Genomic DNA, 20200 nt, shown 5'->3' with positions numbered 1-20200 from the left:
GCCTATTACCTTATTTAATAGAGGAGAGTCAAGCCTCTTGAACTGGTCTTCAACTTAGAAATTTATTAAACAATTTGATTTCTCAAGGGGGCAATACTGTTGGAAAAGATTATTATATACAAATTTCTGGGCCAATAGAGGATAGAGATGAGAAATATACTGCCCGAGGAAATTTATAGAAACTAAACTAAAACAAAAATCACTCTTTCTGATCAGTAATCATCTCTTAGTTGGTGAATATACCTTAGCTGTGGATGAAATCTTTGACTTATTTGAATTGAATCCTTGCTGTTTAATCTCATACTGATACTTTCCACTACACTAGGAAGATGTTAATGGTTTACCAGTCTGAGCTCACATTGGATACTCAGTGGGTCACAGAGTTATGAAGGGCTATGTTGCCAGAATTGCAATCAATAAACCATAGATTATGAATATATATGTCTATTTGTGTGTGTGTGTGTGTGTGTGTGTGTGTGTGTGTGTGTATGTATATACGAACTCTATATTGCTGACAATGAAATTACAGTTCTAGCTTTCTGGAATTGAAGAAATCATGAAAACCACAATTCAAGGGCCTGAGATAGTTCAGATTTAGTTAAATAACCATTTGTATTTGTTTTTTAAAATGTCTGGTTATTTAGTGACACTTTGTTAACTGTTAGTTGGGGTTCTCCAGAGAAACAGAGCCAATAAGGTGATAAAACGTGTGTGTGTGTGTGTAAAGAGATTTATTATAAGGAATTGGCTCACATGATTCTGGAGGTTAACAAGTCCCAAGATCTGCACTTGGCAAGCTCGGTACCCAGGAAATTGGATGGCATGGTTTGAGGCAGAAGGCCAGCAAAGTCAAGACTTAGGCAGAGGGGAGGTTTCAGTTCAAGTGCAAAGAAAGGAAAAAAGAACGTGTCCTAGTTTGAAGGCAGTCAGGTAGGACTGTCTTACTTTGAGAAAGGGTCAGCCTTTTTGTTCAATTCAGGCTTTTAACTAACTGATTGGATGAGGCCCACCCACAGTAGGGAGAGCAATCTGCTTTACCCAGTCTATAGATTTCAATGTTAATCTCATCCAAAGACACCCTCACTTACATAAACACTCAGAATAATGTTTGAGCAAATACGTGGGCACCTTATGTCCCAGTCAAGTTGATGCACATAGTTAACCATCACAATAACCAATTTTAAATTCATTCACATTTATTCAGTCAGGAAGCATCTTAGGCTTAGCTCTATGCAAGAAGGTCAGACATTTTGGTTATTCTAATGAAGTAGAAGACACGTGTCAGGTAACACTTAATAGAAACCAGAATAAAGTTTAATAAAATGAGGAAAACTACAAGTCTTAAGTAGTTGTATTCTTCACTATGGTATTTTTAATGTATATTGAAACTAACTATATGGGATTAAAATTCAGTTTCTTACTCTGAACTTTAAATTATTAAACAGCCATTAAGGAAACTATATACTTGTGTTTTAGTTTTATCCTTTTTACATTTTGTTTAGATCACCATACGTGTTCATTTGGAAGGTGGTAGAATAATTATAAAGTGAATAAATACAGTGAAGAAGCAAAACATCATTAATCTTTGTATAAGAATTTTTAAAAATTACAATATTTAAGTATTCTGAATCTGTTCATATTGGAAATTACAGAAGTAGGAAGTCTATTAAAGAAAGCATACCATTTCTGAGTTAATATTCATCTTCTGTTTTCTCAACTTGACCAGATATGGATATATTCTCTTTGCTTTGTTACATGATAGACAAGAAAGCTACTTTCACAGTGAGAGTCTTAATGAAAGGTAGCTTCTAAAAAACCTATTTGTTATGTTTCTGGCTGGAAACAAAAGTTCTAAAGAGAGAGATAAGGCAGAAAATCATTGCTACAAGATAGCATAAACATAGTTTCCCTCTTTTACAGGATTCTTTTTCAGCAACGTGAATAGAAGGTGGGCTGTCGGGAGAGATTGTTCTAGTAAGTTCAAGTATTTGAACTTGCCAATCATTTGGGAACACAGAATTGCCGGTGATATCTTTCTGGGCATTCTCCCCTGGTTTTGGCCAACAAGGAACATATTCAAGGCTTGACTTCAGAAGAAAGTCTTATCTGTGTGATTTATCCTGACTGCCTATGTGACGATTGATGTAAAATGCAACATTTTGGTGAATATTTTCTTGAAGACACAAATTCAGTGTGAAACCCTTTTTAGAAAAAGGTTTATGGCACGTTCCATAGTAGCAGAGGCTTGTCTGTTGATTTAGATCAAAATCAATTTCCTCCCAACATCATACCATTTACTGTTCAATGCGTGCAGAAGGCATTATAAAGAGTAGCGAATTGTTTGGATCCTCAGAATTAGATGACGGCTGAAAGAAGAAGAATATCACCAACAGGCAGATGATACTCTGGGACTAACTCTTCTTAAGGAAAAAAAATGAATATTCCCATTAGCTGAAGAATTAAGTGTTCTATATGATTGAGCCTTTCAATAAACGTTCTAATACAAAACCACGATGTTTAAGTCTCCACTGAGCTCTCTTCAGCCATTCTCCAACTTTGAAGTCTTACTGTTTTCTCTCTCAGCTTTTAGGAATGGGAAGACAGGACTTCTCTTAATGTTCTAGGATGGAATATTTATGAAATCCTTTGACAATTAAGGCTCATTAAAATTCACTTACAAAGAAAGATAAAAAACACTTTTAAGACAAAAGCACAGAAACCACATCTTTGCTTTCCTCAGTTGTGAATTGTCATGTGAATTGTCAAGAGAAACACTCTACAAATGAATTAAGTGTCTCCTAAAAGTGATTCTAGGTAGAAGTTTGAATAATATAGATATATTTTATTATTATATGATGACTTTAATTTTGTATTGACTTTTGGCTTGGTAAGTGTTTTTTTTTTTTTGAAGATACTTGGAAATCCTGTTTTCATATGGCATATCATAATGCTTAGATAAGGCTTTGGAGTCACTTTTTGTATTTAAATCTCAATTTTAGCTCTTTCTTAGCTCTGCGACTTTGAGCAAGTTCTTAGTGCCTCAGTTTCTGTATTGCAATATGGAAAAGATAATACTACACATTCCACAGGCTCGTTGGAACAAGCAACTGAAAAATACTTAGAATAGTGCCTGGAACGCTGGTTTTCTCTGCCTTGAGAAATCTTTCCTTTCAGTTCACACGCTTTGGCCCTGCTAGAGCCACTTGGAAAGGCCTTTGTTTTCTCCTTACTCAGGGTGGAGGGGTGTACAGGAATAGTTAATGAACTCTCACTCTTGATGGGTAGCATTGTAGTTTTCTTCATTTTCATTTTTTATCATTGTCTTTTCTCTGAAGACCCCAAGGCCCTATCCTACCACTTCCAGCTACCTTGGACTGCAGCTGTTCTCCTGGTTCTAATATTATGCAAATAATATAAGGATGCCTAAATGTATATATTCAGTCACTTTCAAAAGCACCTTCTTTTATGAATGAAAAATTACTAAAGTAAACAAAGTACTTTGAAGCTAGAGTAGTTATGCTGTTTTTGCTGCTACTCTAGGTAAATCACTGTTATTTAGTAATGGAAATTTAAAAAATCCTGGACCTGAGTTTGGTAATGGAAATTAAAAAATACCTGGACCTGAAATCAGATAGAAAAGGTAGAAAAGTTACACGCCTGTGCATGATTATTTTAAATATGAAATAGAGGTATGTTTTGGGATGAGCAAAGAAGTAAAGCATCCATCTGCATATTTATTTTTTCATGAGGCTTAACATTTGCAGAAGTAGGCACTGACCTGGAAACCAAAAATTTGTAGTCTTGTTGGTAAATGTATTCCTCTAAAGAACGTCCCACTTATTCTTAAGTCATTTACCATCCTACTTTACACACTGTAGGTCATAAGATTAAATGTGTCTTTCTAAAGTGCTGATAGCTATTATTTAACTCAAACCTTATCTTTAAGACAAGCCTCATAAATTTAATAATAATTAGGCATAGTTTCCACTGGAAGTTTTACTGTTTTCACCATCTGTTCTTCTCAGAGTCTGTATAGAAGGTATTGGATCTGTTTCACAGTAACTTAGTAAACATTCGCTTCTAATAATTATTTTCTACTGGAAAGTGATTGCTCTACTTAAGATTTTTAGGCATTTAATAGTGAATCTATCATTAGTCTGTTTTTTAGATGCATGATAGCAGTACTTTATTTTTACATGTTGTATGTAGATGATATATTAATAGTATTAGTAGTATGATACTAATGAAAGATAAGAATATAATCCTGTGTCATTTAATAGCCATTGTGTACTTGAGTGTTTATAGCCAGTTTTGATTGTTGTTTAACTTGCCTTTATAATTCTTACCCATATAGTCCTCAGTTTGGAGTAGAAAGACTTTATAGAACACAGTCAATTATTTCCATGCTTCCAAGTAGGCACTCAGATACAGTGGTACTATTTGGCCTACTTTTTGGTTTATATTACTGTAAGGCTTCTGTCTCTCAGCTCAGTAGCTCCATAGCTTTCTTTCCCTTCCATCCAGCCACTCTCACAAGCCTGATGTCCATTCTTTCTTTTTCTAGTTGGACTGAAGGATCAGACTTGTTAATTTGTCTAGTGCAAAGAGAGGAAGAAGAGAAGACCCAGGTACTGAACTATGAATATCCTGTAGCTATAAAACAAGGCATATTTTTTGTGTAAATAGTAAAATGCACAGAAGGCATTTCAAAAATAGTTTCTAAATTGTATGCAGAAATGGAAGTGTTCAGTTAATAGGCTTATCTCTTCCCAAGAGTCCTAGCTTGACTTACAACCCTCATTTCACTGTTTATATAGTAAAATTTTAGGATGAACTGATGCTTTGATTGGAGGGACGAGCTTAATTTGTGCTCTGCAGAAATCCATTCCAACTTTATTAGTAGTATACTTGAGATTGGTCTTATGCTATAGTTAGCTTGTCTTTTTTAGTTCATTATAACAACATATATATTTGCTAATGTAAAACTACTATGAAAAGTTATAATCTAGTCTTTTAAAATATTTTATACTTAAAAATTTAAATGTCTTCAAAAATTTGCAAGACTAAAAATCAGAGTTGGATGCGTATGTGAGCCAGTTAGCATCAAACAATGAAGTTCTTTGAAGATTGTAGCTAATAGTAGTATACAAATTGCTCACACTTATATGAGGCAAACTGTTCTAGGTACTAAAAGCATTTTACATATATAAGTATTATTATCATCTTCATTTTACAGATGAGGAAATGAAAGTTCATGGAGGTTAAGTAAATTGTCTGAGGTCACACAGCTAATTATCCAAGTAATCAGTAAGGTGACTCATGTAAATAAATTATGCTACTTGCAATAAGAGGGAGATAGTTGGTAGGCCACAACATGTGTATGCAGCTAAGGTAGAGTAAAATATATAACACAGTAAAGTTCTGTGGAAACATCAAAAAAGAAACACAATCAGAATTATAAGCAAAAACATGGGAATACAAAAACCATGGTACATCTAATTAGAATAAGGTATGCATAGGGAGCAGACTATGGTAGAAGATGAAACTGGAATGCAAGGTTGAATCAGTTCATGAAGAACATTGAATGCCTTCCTAAGAAACTTAGAACTGTTAGAGATTTTTATTTGCTTTACTTTATTCGCTTTACAAGCATATGCACATGTGTTGTTATCTTTAGAAGGCAGCAGTGCAAACACTAGATGAAAGAACTGGGAAGGAGATGAGAGGATTACAGTAACATTGGTTAGTGACAGGTATAACAGCAGGAGAAAGGAAGGACTCCAGCCAATAGCTTGTGTTTTGTGGTAAGGGAACGCAGAAGACATAGGAAAATCTATCCTTCCTACTGGGAAAAAGAGAAATCAAATGTACATACGCCTGCTGATGGTGATGTAGTATTATTACTATTATGGAGTGATTTGGTAAAGCAGTAATGTGGAGTAGTGAGCATCTTAGCTCCACCTTAAGACCATATAGGCCTCAGTCATTTAGACAAATGGGAATACTTGTGTCTATTTTGCCAGGCTCCGTTAAGAGTTATGTGAAAACACATGAAAGCTGTTAGAACAGTTTTCACCTGATGTAGGCGCTCAGTAGTTTTCCTTCTTTCATTGATGGATTATTTCAGGAATCGTTATTTACTTGCTTGAGGCATACCAAGCACAAAGCACACAAGCACTTTGCTAATGGTTTGTTGACAAGCCACTTTCTACATAGAATTTTTAGATTGTCTTTATAAATTTTAAAGTGAATGTGATGTTTCCTATATATTATCTTCCTATTAAAAGATGGTAAATTAGAATTTAGTAAAGTTTTGTAACTGGCTTTACATGATTCTATATTATGGAAGAGCTGAGGTAAATGATTAAATGTATGCCAGTTTTAAAACCTAGTTAACACTCTGTGAAAACATTATAGAATGTATGTGTGTCTGAATCTGTTTAACATACACATATATATTCATGTAAGTATCTTGCAAAATACAAGATGTAATGCAAATATAAAATAGTGTTTAAAATATAGCTAATATCATCTAGCTTTGGGAATAGCTTATAAAGTGAATTGAATATGGCACACACAGCATACCATTTTAAGATACATCTATGTAGTGCTTGGAAACCAGGCTGATATCATGCACTAAGCAGCTGTAAATATGAGTCAGTAACATGGGTATGCTTCACATAGTATGTACTGTTCTCCAGTTTGGTTCTTTATGCAGTGACAGAGATACGTATCAGTATCAGCAGGAACCATGACTGTGGAATTTCCACATTATTGTCTTCTACGTAGTGAAATGATGCAACAAAGTAGAAAGTGACTTCAATTAGCTAAAATTTTAAAATATGAATTAGTACCCGTAGGTATTATTACCAGTGATAAATACTTGGAGGTCATCTATCACACTCTAGGAAGTAGTCTTGTGTGTGTATATTTTTAACTGGTACATATTTTTAAATTGGTTCTAAATTCTGGTAGTGGCTTTATCTATATGCAGTTGCAGTGAGACCTACATTCTTTTTATTGACCAGTTTTAAGTCATGGATTTCTGATAAATGAATAGAACTAGCATTTATTGGTCATTTACTGTATCTCAGGCACTGGGCTCTGTACTAAGTGCTTTATATCATACTTCATTTAATTTCAACAACAGCCATGTGAGAAGTAAACATTATTACCCCTGTTTACAAGATGAAGAAGTTGAAGTCTAGGGAAACTAATGAATTTGCTCAAAGCCATACAGCTAATTAGTCTAGCCCATGCACTTTCTTCTGTAAGGTAGTGTCAAGGTTACATTGGTACTAGATACTGTGTTCAGAACCTTCTCATACCCATGTTCCCCTGTTTCACTCCTTATTTATCTATAACATAATTTAAATGAAATGGCTCTGTCAAAACCTGTATTTCTTTCTTTTTTTCCTTACTATTTTTGAGACAGAGTCTTGCTCTGTTACCCAGGCTGGAGTGCAGTGGCGCAATCACAGCTCACTGCAGCCTCAGCCTCCTGGGCTCCAGCGATCTTCCCATTTTAGCCTCCAGGGTAGCTGGGACCACAGGCGCACACCACCACACCTGGCTAATTTTTGTACTTTTTTGTAGAGACAGGGATTCACCATGTTGCCCAGGCTAGTCTAGAGCCCCTGAACTCAAGTAATCTATCTGCCTTGGCCTCCCAAAGTGCTGGGATTACAGGCCTGAGCCACTGTGCCCAACTAAATTTTTGAAGACATTTAAATTTTAAGTATAAAATATTTTTAAAGACTGTATTTCTTGGGTTTGAAAATTGTATGTCAGAAGGAAGGGGAAATGTAAGAAAAACCCAGCTGCATTTTCCCCTTTCATTTTCAATTTCAGAAAGCAGAAATTTTACCAAATGACAATCACAATAGAAAATACACACAACTGAGATAGGACAGAATCATAAATGTATAAGAGGTAATGGTGTTTGTTCCTTTTGTCTTATTAGATGATCCATGAGGCCTTCACAATAGGGAAGTTGTTCTACGTACCTCAAGAAAACTTTATCATGTGCCTGCCAGGTGCCTGACATGATTCTAGATGCTGAGGACATAGTAGTTAGCCAAAGGGATATAACTCTTGCTGTCATGCTGTTTATATTCTTATTTGGATATTCTAAATATTTCATGTAGAATGTGAAATAATACCATATTTAAGATATCACATAAGAAAGATACTTTGAGAACTTCTGTAATAATTTCAGGTAGGAAAAGAAGGTCTCCTTAGTGTATCTCATCTTTCAGACCTTTATATGTAATAACATGATTTTTCCTAATTTAGAATGAACAATTTTCTCCAGCAGGTAAGAAAAACTGACTGTGTTTGGAAATCAAGACCTAAGTTCAAATCAAGACATAAACAAACATAAAGTTAGGGAAAAGTTTGTCTCTCTCTATATATAATCAGTTCTTCAGTGTTCAGGTGTGAAATGAAAAAAAAAATGCAGAAGAAACAAAATTCTGCCTGTGATATCCTATAACCCAAAACAGGCAAAAATAGGCAAATCAAGGCAACCCAAATAGGCAAACAAAAGCAAAATCAACGAAGACTGATTTGTTCCACATTTGAGAAACTTTTTCTTTTTTAAATTACTTTTCTGAGAATGTGAACTTTCTGTATATGCTTATTTACTCCCATATTAATGATTCATTTCTTCTTTTCCCAAGTATTTCCCAATACTTCATAACTGGCTGAATCTAAGAGGTGCTAGGTTAAAAAATTAAGACTCAGGAACTTAATTGTGGCACTTACAAATAAAAACATTTAAAGTACAAATGAACAGCTCTGTTTAGATCTCAAGAGTTTCAGAAATTACATGTTTTCTTAATTCTTTTATTTTTAAAACAAATCACCTCTTATACTCACTCTGTTCTTTTCCATCACGGTAAAAATGCCTTAGCTTATCTTAAAATATTTTATGTATGTGTGTATGATAAAGTCTTGCTCTGTCACTCAGGAGGGAGTGCAGTAGTATGATCTCGGCTCACTGCAACCTCCACTTCCTGGGTTCAAGCGATTCACCTCCCTCAGCCTCCTGAGTAGCTGGGATTACAGGTGCCCACAACCACACCCAGCTAATTTTTGTATTCTTAGAAGAGATGGGGTTTCACCGTGTTGGCCAGGCTGGACTCAAACTCCTGACGTCAAGTGATCCACCAATCTTGGCCTCCTAAAGTGCTGGGATTACAGGCATGAGCCACCACACCTGGCCTAAAATATTTATAAATTTTCTCTGTAGTGCTAATGACTGGTGATTGGTCATCTGTTGTGTCAGTTTTCAAAGTATGATTTGCCAACATAGTAATATTAACGTGTTTTATTAACATTTGCACGGATAATAGGTAATAATGGATAGAACCTTAGCACAAATCGAAGCAGGAACCAAACTATACTTGTATTCTTCACTCCAATATGCTCACAGTGAAAACAACCAACCAACCAAAAAAAAAAAAACAAAAGGAAGCTTCATTTCAGAATATACTTAATGAAACAATAAAATGATTAATTTTATTAAATCTCAACCTCTCTGTAAATATCTTTTTAATATTCTGTGTGACAAAATGTAAAGTATATGTAATTTTTCAGCAACTGAGAATCATTCGTTGTTGATATGGTTTGACTATGTCCCCACCCAAATCTCATCTCAAAATGTACTTCCCATAATCCCCGCATCATGAGAAGGACCTAGTAGGAGGTAATTGAATAATAGGGGCAGTGATGTTCATGCTGTTCTTGTGATAGTGAGTTCTCATGAGATCTGATGATTTTATAAGGGGCTTTTCTGTCTTTTGCTCGGCACTTCTCCTTGCTGCTGCCATGTGAAGACGGACGTGTTTGCTTCCCTTTCCACCATGATTGTAAGTTTTCTGAGGCCTCCTCAGCTATGCTCAACTGTGAGTCAGTTAAACCTCTTTCCTTTATAAATTACCCAGTCTCGGGTATGTCTTTATTAGCAGCGTGAGAACGGACTACTACAGGTGTCTTGAGATTTACTTCATGAAACAAAATTTTTACTAGAAACAATGACTGACAGAAAAACTATGGTTATTCAGACTTGGGTATTTGCAGACATATTCTCAAAAATGAATGAATTGAGCCTGCCAGTTCAAGGAAAACAGTTGACAGTATTTATTGCTAATGATAAAACTCAAACTTCCAAGCAAAAGTTAGGATTTTGTGACGCTTGTATCCACATAACTGATCTGCATAACTGAGTGGATCAAACATTTTTTTCCCAGATGGCCAGTGCCTATTGTTTCATATTCATGCATAGGTAAAAGATCAGTTTAGAATACAAGATGGACAGTAGGTTTTAATTTGTCAGAATATGAAAATTTCATTGATAGGGTTTTAGAGCCTGTATTGTAAGTTTTAAGAAACTCCGTTGTTCAGTTTTAGTGTATATTAAAGAATAACCACTCATATGAAAAGGCTATTAAAATAGCCTCCTTTCTAACTGCATATCTGTGTGGGACCAATTATTCTTAATATGTGAATCACAACAACATGTTGTAACAGATTGAGTGCAAAAGCAAACATCCAGTTTCTTCTATTAAATTAGACATTAAAGAGATTTGCAAAAATGTAGAGCAATGCCACTGTTTTCTTGAAAATACGTTTAAATATAATGAATTTATTATTTTAAAATGAATTACACATTTTTTTAACTGTTCAGTTTTTTTTTAACATAGTAAATACTGAAAACTGTATCCAGATACATAGAAAATTTGGTATCCTCAGTCATTTTTAACAATGTAAAAGGGTCCCAAGAAGAAAATATTTGAGAACTGCTGTCTAGAGGAATCACTGCTTTTAAAAGTCTCAGAGCGCAGAGCTTTACTTCTACTTTGTCTGCTGCTCAGTAGTTTGTACTCAGGCTAATAACCTCTTCCAGCTCTAGTCCCCTCATCATTTGTAAAATGAGAGGAGTAACACTTACGTGGCAGAGTATTTTGAGGACTACATTAAACAAGATTTATAAACCTGTAATAGGGGATAGATAAATGATTACATCTCATTTAATCTCCCAAACTCCGTGAAGTGTAAGCATTGTTACTGTGAAGTGTTTGAGACCAAAGGAAATTAAGAACTTGCTTAAGGTCACAGACTAGTAAATGGCAGTCAGATCTGGAATCCTTGTTTTATTTATGGAATATTCAGTACCCTTTTTTCATGCTACAGATTTGAAAAAAGAGTACATGTAAGCAAGGTAGAAATTACATAGAATCACAATATGTTTGAAGTACAAGAGAGGTTAGAGAATTTATCTTCCTACAACCTCATTTTGTTGATAAGGTAACTCAGGGCACGCAGGTACAACAGTGTGACCCCTAACTTGCTTTGAAGCTGGCAGTATTTTTAACATTATCATCTCATTCTGTTAAGCATTCTTCTTTTTTATTTTTTGCTTGACCACACCAAAAGAATTCAAACCTCTTTGGCAAGAACTGTCCTTATCTGTTCCACAAAGATGCCAATGATAACAAAAACAGATTATAAAGAAACAAAGATTATGGTGAATATAATCATGGTAAATAACTATAATCTTCTACAGCTACAGGCTGATTTTGTTGTAGAAGCGAAAAGAAAATTTACAATGTTTTTCAAACCTTAGAAGCTCAAGAGTTAGAAGTTTAACTGAAGTGATGAGAAAAGGGAGTGTGTGTGTTAGAGGGGAAAGGGAGAGACCTACTACTGTAATAAAAAAGTGAAAGGAACTGGAAATATTTGGAACAGGAAAGTGCTCATGATATTCAGGGTCAGATAACTCATCTCCTCGGAGCAGCCTAGTAAGATTTCAGGATAACACACTATTTTTTGGTGGTTCTTGGTATTATACTATGCATGCAGATGCTTCACCTTCAACCCAAAGATACCTTATGGAGGATGGAATTAAGGGTTTGGTTCACCACTGTATAACCACTCCATAAGGCATATCTCTTTTTTGTGTGTTTCTTCAGAATTTCTTCCCATTTTACTATTACTAAGTAGAATTAAAAACATAATCACTTGAGATAATGGTGCAGTATTAAACTATATTTTTATGTAATTAAATATATTTTGTATATAATAAGCTCAAAGGAAATGCAGATTATTTTCAGATTAGTCTGTGATTAGTTTAATTTTGGAAATTCACAACTATTCACTTTTGGCTGTATGTCCTGACATTTTCTCCTTTCTCTAATATACTGAAGTCTTGTTTCAGTCCTTTCAAATCCATAAGTAAAGTCACTAATATAAACTCATAAATAATTTTATATGTATGTAATATTCCCTAAATATGTAAAATTAGATATGTAAATATGTAAAATCTACCTGAAATTAGATTAAATCAGTGACATTTATACATATATTTATATCTAATTTATAAGATATATATCTTTATATACAGATATATAGATTTATATATAATAAAAATATTTATATATTTTATATAAATTCAGTACTCTATGTATGTACATGATCTATACATATCTTTATAAATATGTATTTACACATATGTGTGTCTATATACATATATACATATGTGTCAGTGTGTGTGTATATATGTGTATATGTGTATATATACATATTTTTTTCCATGTAAATGATTTTCTATGTTTGTGGTCAGGGTAGGTTCAGATTTATTTTTATCCCTCTGTAATCTTAGGCAATGGGAGGTTAGATGTCCTTTTCCCAAATTTTGTTTTAGGTAAGGGTAACGTTGGAAGTGGTTAGAGGAAGGCAATCCCTATGCGGAGCATTACTACATTACAGTGTTGACTCAGGGACACTTCCCTTACACTAAATTCCTAATCTAGGCAGGTATATTTGTCTGAGTCTTTTCCATAATCTAATTCATTCACTCAGTATTACCTTAACAAGTGTATCGTAAGAACCTGTGTTTACTACCTGAGTCTTACTTGGTGAATCATCACTGTGCTGGTTTTTAACCAAGACATTGGGGAGATTTCTGAGTCAGTAGCATAGCTAGAGCTAGAAATCATGATTCCTACACCTGCTTGGAGTCTAGTTATCCTGTTATATGTGTGAGTTGGCCTATTGAAAGAGCTGGTGCCTGGTTTCATGTTTTGTGTGTAAGTTTTTACATTTTGACATGAAGGCCTAAGCACAGGCATCTCAGGTTTTCCTCTCAGAATTCTCATCCTCTTTCTTCCCCATACACTCAGTTTCTCTTTGTTGTAAAACCCTTCTTTAGCCAGGCTTGTCTAGTTTGGGAAAACGACTCTTTGATCATAACCGAAGAAGGAATGTATCAAAGCAAACCATCCTCTGTGACAGGGACTGTGGCCATGGCTGTACACCTGGGTGTGTGAGAAGAAATGGGATCCAGCAGACCAATGGCAGGTCGCTCCCCTGAGACAGCAAGCAAGGATGAAAGACAGTTTGCAAACAGGAGTTGCTTGTGAAGTCGAGAGAGGCAAACAGGAACATTTCACACCTGCTATTTCCTGTCCTCTCAGTGTGTGCAGGAGGGAAGAAAGGAGACATCTGGGTCTCAAAGAATATCAAAGTTTTTGAGAAATCAAGAAGGAGGCAGAAAAGAATCTCAGATAAAAAAGACATTCTGCACATACACTCAAGTAGAGAGACACTTGCACCATTCCCTGCCCCTCAACTTGTTTTCCCCATGCATTGTGGAATGTTAGTAATGAAGGCCTCTGGGTTTGCTGCTTGTGAGGAGGAAAGTAATGCTGGGAAACTTGATATATGTAAATAGAAAATATATAAGCAAAGTTATCAGCCAGTCTTGATGTTGCAGCGGAAGCTGAGAGTGCCGTGGTATATCCTGTTTTGTGCATTAGCTTTTTCTGGGGCATGAGCATTCAGGCATTTTATGAAGAACTTAGAAAAGGGAAAATGTTTTGAAGTTTTATATTTTTGATCATTAGCTGGAAGGTTTGTCCAGTAGTAAGTTACTTGTGAGGTTTATAAAATATTAGGAACATTTGGCAAGAAGAGATGGGTTTTATGGGAATAATTTGTTTCCTGTTGACCCTCACTGTGGACGTATTTGTGTGTACCTGTGTGTGTGTAAAAAGGAGGGTTTATAGAAATACAAAATATTTTGAATGAATATGAACTTGATTGACAATGAATTTTAAAGGTATAAACTGATATGATTATTCTGAATCATTAATAAACATATTCATAAAGCTATGACTATTAGGTCATTTTACTGGTGGAAAGGTTTTTCTAATCTTGATTGGAGTCATTTGATGGCAAGAATCCTTTCTTGTCACTATTTTTTAAAAATTAAGAACATGTCATGTTTGTTGCTGTTTGTGTCTAATAGAGGTTTTAAATGACAAATACAGTTTTTAGCTTGAACACTGGTAATTTCAGATATGAAAGTACTATTGCCATCTTTCTGTGCCAGGCTTGTTACACAGCAGTCAAAATATGTAATGGTTTTCTTAAGACCAGTACCCATTAATGCGAACCAGTATTCTTAAGCATTTGTTACTGATAACCTAACATTTAATTGCTTGTGGGTTGTCATAGTTTTCATGACATGACAAAAACTTACATGTGTTGATATTGAATATTTTATTGTTGTTCAACCTGTTGTCAGTGAAATAGAGAAGAGAAGATGCTATTGGAGAAAACATTAAAGGTTTACTAAGAAGTGGCAGTGAATTTGATGTTAGTAGAGGTCATGCCTTTGAACAGTACTGCTAAAGAATAGATCTAATGAGATTTGGGATGTTTTAAAAAGTTAGTCAGCATTAGTGTAATATTCCTTCAGGGAGCATTTGTAATGCCCACAAGAATGTGTCCTTAGAGAGATCAGATTCCAGGCTGGCCTTTATTTGCTTTCAGTAGTTGACATAACACACACCTGTGTGTTCTCTTCGCTAACCTCAAAATTGTTTTGAAAAGCTTCTGACATTTGGAAGCATGAAAGAGAGAGGATTTTGATTTGTTTTCTGGCAAGTAGGAAAAATAAATTCTAAATGCTGTGTTTTACCCATATATAGTCCTTGCAGTAAAAGCCTTGGTGTGTCTCACCTTCTTTTTTTTTTTTTTTTTGAAACGGAGTCTCACTCTGTCGCCCAGGCTGGAGTGGCACAATTTTGGCTCACTGCAGCCTCCGCCTCCAGGCTCAAGTGATTCTCCTGCCTCATCCTCTCTAGTAGCTGGGATTACAGATGTGTGCCACCACACCTGGCTAATTTTTGTATTTTTAGTAGAGACAGGGTTTGGCCATGTTGGCCAGGCTGGTCCCGAACTTTGTCTCATGTCCTTCTAATCAGTTGTGGAATAAAGCCTCTGTGGTTCCATGATAGATTATATTTAATTATATAGTGTTTTCCTTGAAGCATTTTAACATGCTAGAGATAGACATGTGTGTGTATGTGTGTGTGTGTGTGTGTGTGTGTGTGTGTGTGTGTACATGTGTATGTGTTTATAGTTAGATGTAGAATAGCACTTGTGTTTTCTTCTTGAAGGGAGTCATTTAGAAATTATCTCTCGGCCGGGGGGTGCAGTGGCTCACACCCATAATCCCTGAACTTTGGGAGGCCAAGGCAGGTGAATTGCTTGAGTCCAGGACTTCAAGACCAGCCTGGGCAACATGGAGAAACGCTGTCTCTACAAAAAATAGAAAACTTAGCCAGGTTTGGTAGTGGATGTCTGTAGTCCCAGCTACTTAGGGAAACCCTGTCTCAAATAAATAAATAAATAAATAAAAAGAAATGATCTCTCCTGATAGTTTGTGTGTAGGAAAAGAAGTGATAAAACTCACCTAATTGAACTTCACCTTTTACATAGTGATAGATAAAGCTTTTCTTGATAGCATACATTGGCTCAGTCCCAGTAGTACCATAAATGCTGTTTCTTAAGAGAATGTCAAGTTTCAGTAAACTTTGAACTTCAAAGCAGTGTGCAATAACTTTGATAATCAAGCCGATCTTATAAAATGATATAAAAGATGTTATGTTTACAATTATAAAAATGTTGAATTTTCTGTTTTAACATCCCTGATGTCCCACATTGATTTTATTGCATTCACAGATTTCTCTTTTCAAAATAAGCTTCACATGGTTTGACATCAGCAGCTTATTTCTTGCAATCTGTTTAATTGAGACTTTTCTGCTGTTTATCCTAAAATGCAGATAAATGGCTTTCAGCACACTGTTTATAGTGTAATAGCTCCTGAAGTGAGTCAGCATTATCAGCTAGAGTCTCCATGTCATAACTAATGGTCTCTCTGCTTATACTTTCCTGCTAGTGAGGAGCCACTGAACTCCACAGAGGCAGGAGCCTTGCATAGTTGGGGGTGGGTAGATTGTTTTGATGGTGCCTTTTGGACAAGGCTTTTTTCCTCCTTTATTGGTGTGAAATGAGAAGAGAAATATGTCATTTTCATGATTTTAGCATGCTCGAAAGTGCCATGTTCTAAGCCTGGGGCAAAGAACTTTTAGGATGTAATGATCCTAGAGGGATTTGTTTTATTCCAGATTATCTGCTATTTCATAATAGCACAATTTCAATACTTTTCTCTTGAAGCTGTTTGACTAGCTGCTAGAGAATGGGAGCTACTAGGAAGTATTTGTATTACTACCAAATAGTTATTATGGGCTTAATAATAAAAGTGAGTATTGTTTGTTTCCCAAGAAAGAAAGAAACTAAAAAACTTCAATTGTTAACTAATTGTTTATCATAAATCAGGCCTATTCATTTTGAAAGGTCATTATGCTTTTCTTTAGAGAAAAAAAAAAAAAACAACTATGAGACCCCTCGGGAAGATCGACAGACTTGACCATGAGAGTTAAAACTGACAAGTTTTGCCAACCTTTAATTATTTGCTGGGTTTTTACATAGAAGATAGAGGATTCTGTAGGTAAATACAGGGAATAGTTTTCATAACTGAAGTACCAATGAATACATTTTGGTAAAATATTTTGTTTGATCTCATTTGTTCTTTTAGAATGTGGAAAATTTTGACTGAAGTGGCCGTTAAGATAGCCATGGTCCTTTGCCCCCATATTAGTATTATGATTGTTTGGGGTCACTTTTGTCATTTAAATACAATGTATTTATTTCTTAATTCTCTCTGATACTGAAATTTAAGATAATATATCCAATTTCTTCAAAATATTTCAAGGTGGAAAAACATAACACACACAAATACATCCACCTTATGTTGGTGTGGCTTAAAATGCAGAAATATCTGAAGATAGGGTTTGTGAATGGTAATTGTTTCTCATGTAGCATCCCAGATACAGGCTTTTTGTTGTTCTTTATTTGGTGGTGATTTGTTTATTGTAAGAGCCCGTATTGACAGTTATTTAAAAAAGGAGGAAGGAAACATTTTGACCTTAGAGTAGAATTTATGGGTGAGAACATTACTGGCATAAATGAGAAGATATGAATTCGATAAAAGAATATAAAGAAAGAAAATTTAAAGGTAAAATTAACAAGACTTTTAAAGACTGGGACCTCTGAGGTGTACTGGGTGTTATACAATTTAAAAAATAAGAATATAAAAGTGCTTTAGGAGAATGTTTTGAAAACTGAAGCCATTTGTTTATCCAAAGAGGGACAGCTTGAGCAGCATCAGGCCAGAATGTTCCTGTGTGTGCCATGTCCAGATTGAAGATAACACAATTATTATAATAACATAGTTTCAATTCAAATCTCTCCTCAGTGTTTCTGCCCAGAATTCAACAAGATTGTCCTTTGGCAGTCTTATTCCTGCAAATCAAAGCAAAGTAGATGGTGGTTCAGTATTTCAGCCTATTAATTTCAAGAAAAAAGATTTATCGTAAATTATCAAAACTATGAACTCTAGTCTTACACATATCCAGGTTGCAGTTCAACTGTCTTATTTTACTTTGGTTACAGACTAATGGAAGAGTTAGGGGAATACTAGTAAAACATCTTACAGCACACTTCCTGAATACCATTCTACTTTCAGTCGGCCTCAGGGTATTACTTGGAAATTGAAATGCAGTATTCTAACACAAGTGTTTGAATACAAGGGAAAACTATAAGATTTGTCAAATTCTATTGAGAGAAATGTTCTTATGTACACAGGAATTTTTTTTGACCCTATTGATTTTAATACATATCCTATGCATATTTTTTTCTAACAAAATTTTTAATACACTTTTTGGCTAGTAGGGAATTAGCATGTATACAGCAATAACAAAATAACTTAAAATGTTTAACATGTTCTTTAATATATATATTTAAATTATAGTTACATTTTGTAAAATTATATTTACATTTTGAATTGATGTATTTTCTTCATTTCAGCTCTTTTGTAAAGGAACTTTTTTGGTTTGTTTTTGACCATCTGCTGTTAGGCAAGGGTGTCTGTTTTTTGGATAAGATTTTAGGTTATTTGTTTAAAGTGGCACAGATACTAGCTTGGAGGACATGTGATTTTATGTTTATCTATAGTATAAAAGGAAATAGAGTGAAACTTTTGGTGTGAGTGAGCAATCAGCAGACCTTTTATGACAAAAGAACAACAACAAAATTGACAACTTTTATGCCACACTCTCCAAATAGATTTTAAGGTTCATGAACATAGTGGCCATTTCTTCTTCAACTCTTTGAGCCCAAAGTGCTTATAGCACTTTGAAATATTTGTGTATGGTAAATATTTCTTAATATTTGTATATGATAAATATTTCTTAAATCAATTTGGACTTGTTAGTGGCTTTAAGTTGGCTCTTATAAATATTTCATTCTGTTTTAACCATATATGATGAATAGGATAGCTGTGTCTCAACTATAAATTTTATATCAAAATTTTAATGAATCAAGTCAAATGATATGGTAGATTTAATAAAAGATAGAAATAATGGCATTCATTTGGTCTTCAGTTTTCCAAACGTTTTGAAATTTTCCAAATTTTAAAAGGAATTTGACATTTAGTAAAGGTAAATCTCTTTAATGACAGATTTCTAAATGTTTGTGTAATTGAGATTCTCTTAAGATAAATTTAAGGTATTGCATATTGAAATAACGTTCTGATTGTCAAAAGATATTATAAAAATAGATTTCTAGATATTTAAATGATGAATTCTGGATATTTTTCTGCCTTGCATAGACTCAGAGGTAGCTTTTAACCATCTGGAAATGTTACATAACACACTGTGGTCAGTGACATTTTTTTCATTCTTTTTCCTTTTTCTTTTCTTTCTTTCTACTTTTTTTTGTTTGTTTGTTTTTGACTCCTGGGTTTCTTTTCTTTTTTACCTTTCCACTGTCATATGCCATGGGTCCTGAACATAGCTCATTGCTTGACCGGAATAATCTCTCTTGCCAGCTTATAATCAAAGGGAGTACTGAGAAAAACAGCTGAGCTGTATTAGGCAACCACAGTCTGGGCTGCATTTCTTAACTGCTGAATAACACATCACAGGTGCAGGATTAGTGCTGCCTACGGTGCTGGGCTTTTTAGTGGAAACCCCTAGCAATTCTGTGCCTCCTCCTCATGTCTCTCATCCCAGGGAGCCTGGCAACGATATATCAAGCGTACAGAAATCAAAAGTGAGTAGTGGGAGAAGCTTTATATCTCACGGAGACTGTTTTTTTTTTTCCCCTCCAAAAAATGTAAGCAAGATGAGTAAAGCCAATTCTGGCACAATAAAAGATGTTAGAACTTAGCCTTTCTTGGCATAGATGGTGAAATAGACTAATTCAAGGGGATCAAAAATTTTATCTAAAAAAATTACATGGCAAGAAAATACCATTTAACCGAACTCTTCTGATAGTGTTTAATTTAGGTTACTTTTAAATTAGTGATGTTCTTTATTAACTTTTGTGTTATGGGTGTTGGAGTGAGTGTGTGTTTGCCCCTACACATTTTCAACACTGTCAAGGTTAAAATCAAGTGTTGTGGTTGTATAAAGGTCTTGTGGTTTAATTTTCATAGTTTTGATGTTGTGAATTCTTTTACTATTAATGTATCAACTATACAATTCTAAATTCATAGATTATAAAGGTCTAGGTTTCTTTCTTGCAAATATGAGTTTTAAAAAATGCAAAATGATTTTTTAAAGTATAAATGTAATGATTTAGATGTCAGATCAAATGAATGTTTCAAAAGTATAGTTACTAAGATATTTATTTTTGACCAAGAAGGATATAAATTGTTTTAGCATGATAAAGTATACATTTGGAGAAGTGAGGCAAGTATGTCTTAGTAATTCGTATCATTTTTGAT

At 34.6% G+C, this 20200-nt stretch overlaps 1 protein-coding gene across 4 annotated transcripts in view; it reads left to right on the top strand.

The window, feature by feature from the left end:
• BMPR1B (bone morphogenetic protein receptor type 1B) overlaps positions 1 to 20200 on the top strand; it is a 159092-nt gene that overhangs the window by 75715 nt on the left and 63177 nt on the right. The window contains exon 1 of one of the 4 annotated variants that reach the window (XM_017875501.1): positions 19368 to 19524. The exons of the other annotated variants lie outside the window; for them this stretch is intronic. The gene's annotated coding sequence lies outside the window, so the exon portion shown is untranslated. Of the gene's footprint in view, positions 1 to 19367; positions 19525 to 20200 lie in introns of those variants that run through there. 4 annotated transcript variants of the gene reach the window in all.

Source organism: Rhinopithecus bieti, unplaced genomic scaffold, assembly GCF_001698545.2.
Source record: "Rhinopithecus bieti isolate Rb0 unplaced genomic scaffold, ASM169854v2 scaffold_6708, whole genome shotgun sequence".
Taxonomy (NCBI): Eukaryota; Metazoa; Chordata; class Mammalia; order Primates; family Cercopithecidae; genus Rhinopithecus; species Rhinopithecus bieti.
The sequence above is the reverse complement of the archived record's forward strand: the minus strand, read 5'-3'. Positions and strand labels throughout refer to the sequence as shown.